The following is a 5,865-nucleotide window of genomic DNA, read 5'->3' as shown; positions in this document are numbered from 1 at the left end:
ACTTCTGGAGGCTAGACACCTGAGATCAAGCTGTTGACAGGGTTGGTTTCTTCTGAGGCCTTTCTCCCTCCCTGGCTTGCAGATGACCATCTTCTCCCTGTGTCTTCCCATGGTCTTCCTAATCTCTTTTTACAAGAACCCAGTCATATTGGACTAGACCCGCCCTAATGAACTCATTTTAATTTAATTACCCCATTCAAAGACCTGATCTCCAAATACAAGTCCTAGGGGTTAAGACTTCAATATATGAACTTTGAGTTCATATACCATTCAGCCCGTAACAGTGTATTTCACAGACTGTTTTTGGGGAGGAGGGGGTTAAGGTTTTTTTTCTTTCTTTAAACAGCCTGGTCCCTGATGGGGGCCTCTCCATCTCCCCTCTCCAGTTTGGCTACAGTTCTGAACATTGCTGGATTTTGAGCAGCTCCACCTAGAACACCAAGGCTGCACCACTTGGAATCTTTGGGGGAGCTCCCTGTGCTCCATAACCCAGCTCTGATGGAATCACCAGCTTCTGCTTTTCCCCTCACACATCCCTAGCAGCCCCTGGTCCCAGCCCTTGATGAGCTGGCCTGTGCCCAGAGAGAAGACAAATGGTTGGTTCCAGGGCAGGGTGCTGTCAAACTCCGTTCCATCTTCTAGCTTTCCCATGCAGTGCCTGTGCAGGATGTACCTTTTGCGCTATTTGATGAGACAGTGATCTACTCATTTCTTGACTCTGATCTGCAGCTTCTGGGGAGGCCACCTCAGCCAGGGTACAGCCCCTTTGCTCACCACCTGCCCTTCCAACCCTCCCAGTCCCCAGCTTTGCTTGTCAATTCCCACCCATCCCCTTCTGCAAAGTCCAGACCCTATCTGGCTACAGACTGGCTGCCCCAACCGGGAGTTGGGGGGACCCCCATTCACACTACATTCAGTTCCTTCCCTCCCAGTACACCCACATATCTGTGGCTGTTGCAGGGGATCGGCCCCAAGGCACCCACGTGTCTCCACTAGGTGGTTCCGGGGAGCCCCAGTCCTCCAGGGGTACACTCCAGGCTGGCCCTGTGCCTGCTCCTCAATCGCTGCCCCAACTTTGCACCCTCTGGGGCCTGCGAGACACCCAGACTGGTCCCCTGACGGCCACAGATTGATTTTTATATGCTGAGCCAACTTTGTATTCCTGGAATAAATTCCACTTGATCATGAGATCACTTAATTCTTTCTATATGTTGCTGGATTTAGTTTGCTAGTATTTTGTTGAGGATTTCTATGAGCAGCTACTAACATTATTATGGTCTTTATTCCCACCATTCAAAGTATATTTATATGTGCTATTTCACTTAATTGCATGAGGTGAATAGTCCAGTCATACTCACACTGAAGTAAACTGAGGCTCAGGAAAGTGAAGTGATTTTCCCCTAATTGTAAATTTGCAGTAGTACATAGTACAAATTGAAACCACAACTACAGATGAGAAGAACATTAGGGAGATGAAAGAAAGGAGGATTTGGTGATAACAAAGAGAAATTTTGTATGGCTAGAAGTTTACGGGATCAGTTTGAATGGCATCCATGATCTCGATGACATAAGAATTGAGGTCATCTGCTGATGTGCACAATAAGAGTAAATAGACTTGTGGTTTCAATTCATGCATATTATTAAACTAAGTAGGGGTGACAATTCTCATTAATTTCGAGATCATGATTTGGCCAGATAAACTGGAAGGGGAATAAACCAAAAAATTGATGACAGGGCTTTGACTGTATCAGTATCAGTGTATACTGCAATTTAGATTCCTTCTTTCTTGAGAAACTTCGCTCCAAGTAAACTATCAATTCATACCCTCCCCTCTAAGCCTTAATGGAGCTATACAGTGATGTACCATGACTCCTCAGTCAATGGATACTGAGTTCAAATTCTACCTCTGGCCCCAGTGGATTGTGTTACTTTGCAAGTCATTTAATATATGCAAGACTTTCAGTTCAGCTCAGTCACTCAGTAGTATCTGACTCTTTGAGACTCCATGGACTGCAGCACACCAGGCTTCCCTGTCCATCACCAACTCCCAGAGCTTACTTAAACTCATGTCCATCGAATTGGTGATACCATCCAACCATCGTATCCTCTATCGTCCCCTTCTCCTCCTACCTTCACTCTTTGCCAGCATCAGGATCTTTTCCAAGTAGTCAGCTCTCCGCATCAGGTGGTCAAAGTATTGGAGCTTCAGCTTCAGCATCAGTCCTTCCAATGAATATTCAGGACTGATTTCCTTTAGGATGGACTAGTTTGATCTTCTTGCTGTCCAAGGGACTCTCAAGAGACTTCTTCAACACCACAGTTCAAAAGTGTCAATTCTTCAGTGCTCAGCTTGCTTTACACATCCATACAGGACTACTGGAAAAACCATAGCTTTGACTAGACGGACCTTTGTTGGCAAAGTAATGTCTCTGCTTTTTAATATGCTGTCTAGGTTGGTCATAGCTTTTCTTCCAAGGAGCGTCTTTTAATTTCATGGCTGCAGTCACCATCTGCAGTGATTTTGGAGCCTAAAAAATTAAAGTCTGTCACTGTTTGCATTGTTTCCCCATTTATTTGTCATGAAGTGATGGGACTGGATGCCATGATCTTCTTTTTTTGAATGTTGAGTTTTAAGCCAGTTTTTCTCTTTCACCAAATGAGGGAATTGAATTAGATGTTTTCTAAGCTACCTTTCCAGTTTTAGGACTCTATTAATTTGGTGAATAAGCGGAGTGGTGATTCAGTTGACTAAAAATTTTCAAACAGCATGGATGAGGAATTCACTAGGGGTAGATAAGGAATTACTGAAGAGCAATGAAGCCTGGTGGAGAACAGAGAGCAGGTAAGCTAGGGAGGGTAGAAAGTGAAAGTGAGAAAGTAAACACATTGGGGTGGGGGAGGCTACCCAGAGTTAGGGATGTCATGGGGCATATTACACAGGCTACTGGAATCTAGGTAGTTAAGTCATTAAAAACTGTTTTAATTAAATATAACTAAAGAAGGACTTCCCTGGTGGTCCAGTGGCTAAGACTCCATGCTCTCAATGCAGGGGGACTGGGTTCAATCCCTGGTCAGGGAATTAGATTCCACAAGCCACAACTAACAGTTTGCATGCTGCAATTAAGATCCAGTGAGCCAAATAAATTAAATAAATAAATACATTTTAAATATAACTAAAGAAATTAAAAATCCAGATCAGAGAGTCCAGGCTGGGACAGAAGACAGATAAACCCCACTACCTATTTTTACATCAGGATCACAATATTATTTATCTCATTTACTGGATGATGTAGTGAAGAGCAAGGACCTTACCCATAAGCTCCTTCAGCAAAGTTCCAGAAGCCCTGCCCCAAGAGCTTCTTGCTTCATTCACAGGTCACATTTCATTTCTCTGAATGTCACATGACACTTCACAATAATCTGGTTCATAGAAAGCAATGTTCTGATAATGAAAAGATAACGGTTTCTGTATAGCAGAAAGTAACACAACATTGTAAATCAACTATACTCCAATAAAAATTTTAAAAACACATCAATTTTTCCTTTTCATATGTTTTGAACTACTTTAAAATTCTCTTTAATGCAAATAAAATGCACTCTTATTGTAAAAAATTCTAACATGCACACACATAATGTAGATAGTGACAATCCCATTCCTTTTCCTATTGTCTCCTCCAAGTCAAGCTTTCTCTCTATACACTAATGTAATATTATTTACAAAAAATGGAATCATGAACACTGTTTTGCAAATTGTCTTTTTGTTTGTTTTCTTTTTTCTTTTAAATTACTTAATTTATTTTAATTAATTTAATTATTAATTTTAATTGGAGGTTAATTACTTTACAATATTGTGGCGGTTTTCGCCATACATCGACATGAATTTTTGCTAACCAACCACTATAATCCAGGTATTTTTTCATGTCACAGAATACACATGTGCTTTATCCATTTTGACAGCTACAGGGGAGTCCATCATATCACGATATCATAATTTATGCCATTCCTATTGATGGGCATTTACCTTGTTTCCAGTTTTTGGATATGTAAACAATACTGCAGTGAACGTCCTTGTATATATCTTGCATATTTGGGTAAATGTTTCTAAATAATACCTTCTTAAAACTAACTGCTTCAATAAAAAGTTAGGTGTACAAATGTAAATTTTAAAAGTAAGATTGCTGGCTCAAAGAGTATTTTAGTAGACAGTGCCAAATTATTCTCCAAAATGTTGAACCAATTTATAATCTCACCAGTGTACGAAAGCAGATGCTTCCTCACTAGCTAGCACTGGGCAGTCTTTGTTTTTTTAAAAAATCTTTCTCATCTTATATAGATGGAGATGTCAGATTTAGCAAGTAAAAAGTAGAATGTCAGTTCTAATGAGGTGGATGAAACTGGAGCCTATTATACAGAGTGAAGTAAGCCAGAAGGAAAAACATAAATACAGTATACTAATGCATATATATGGAATTTAGAAAGATGGTAACAATAACCCAGTGTACGAGACAGCAAAAGAGACACTGATGTATAGAACAGTCTTATGGACTCTGTGGGAGAGGGAGAGGGTGGGAAGATTTGGGAGAATGGCATTGAAACATGTAAAATATCATGTAAGAAACGAGTTGCCAGTCCAGGTTCGATGCACGATACTGGATGCTTGGGGCTAGTGCACTGGGACGACCCAGAGGGATGGTATGGGGAGGGAGGAGGGAGGAGGGTTCAGGATGGGGAACACATGTATACCTGTGGCGGATTCATTTTGATATTTGGCAAAACTAATACAATTATGTAAAGTTTAAAAATAAAATAAAATTAAAAGTTTAAATTTTAACTTTAGAAAAAAAAAAAAGTAGAATGTCTAGATAAATTTGAATTCAGATAAAAGATCAAGCATCTTCATCTGTGAACGGGCTTCCATGTCTGGTCTCTCCTTTGGTATCATCAGTGATCGTCTTCTCTAATTATCAACACTTATCGTAGACATTTTTTTCATCCTAAATGGATGAGAAAACTTGCTATTTAAATGTGCATATTCTTAAGACTTAGTGGGATCAAGGGAACTTCCCTTGCAGTCCAGCAATTAAAACTGTGCTTTTCAATGCAGGGGACTCAGGTTTGATTGCTGGTCTTGGAATAAAGATCCCATGCCACATGGTGCAGCCCCCAAAAAAAAAATCTAGTAGGCCTTAGTGAGAGCAGGTGTAAGTATAGGCCGCTTTCACGTCCTCTTTAGTGCACTACCTGTTTTTATATTTGTTCCTTTTGCCAGTGGTTTATTTGTCTTCCTTAATGATTTCTAAGAATGTTTTTATCATTAAGGAATCAGACACATATATAACTGTTTTCCTTTTAACTATTTTTGTTTTATCCCCCATCTAGAAGTACTGTGTGTACCAGTTTATCAAGCCAAATCACTATGAACTAATGTGTGTGCTCAGCTCTGTCCAACTCTTTGAGACTCCATGGACTAGCCCGCCAGGCTCCTCTGTCCATGAGATTTCCTGGGCAAGAATACTGGAGTGGGTTGCCATTTCCTCCTCCAGGGGATCTTCCTGACCCAGAGTCTTCTGTGTTTCCTACATTGGCAGGTGGATTCTTTACCACTGAGCCACCTGGGAAGTTATACTTCTATGACAGTTTCTCAAATCACTTGGATGTTTTGTATAAATACAAATTCCTACGTCTAGAATGGGTTCTAGATGTAGTCAATCAAATTTCTGGGAATAAAACTTGGGACTCTGTACTTAAAAATCTCTGTTGGGGGGTTTCTTTCTATCTCCTTCTTTTCTTTTTTCCTTCTTCCTTACTTCCCACCCATCCTTCCAGACTTTTACTTAGAGATCAAGAGTAAAAAATTTTCTAGAA

At 40.5% G+C, this 5,865-nt stretch overlaps 1 pseudogene; it reads right to left on the bottom strand.

Annotated features, from left to right (window-relative positions):
- Nucleotides 1-391: 391 nt before the first annotated feature.
- Nucleotides 392-766, bottom strand: LOC138987919 (peptidyl-prolyl cis-trans isomerase FKBP2 pseudogene; annotated as a pseudogene).
- Nucleotides 767-5,865: the final 5,099 nt, after the last annotated feature.

The sequence above is a fragment of the Bos mutus genome, chromosome 5 (assembly GCF_027580195.1).
Source record: "Bos mutus isolate GX-2022 chromosome 5, NWIPB_WYAK_1.1, whole genome shotgun sequence".
NCBI classification, from domain to species: Eukaryota; Metazoa; Chordata; class Mammalia; order Artiodactyla; family Bovidae; genus Bos; species Bos mutus.
The sequence above is the reverse complement of the archived record's forward strand: the minus strand, read 5'-3'. Positions and strand labels throughout refer to the sequence as shown.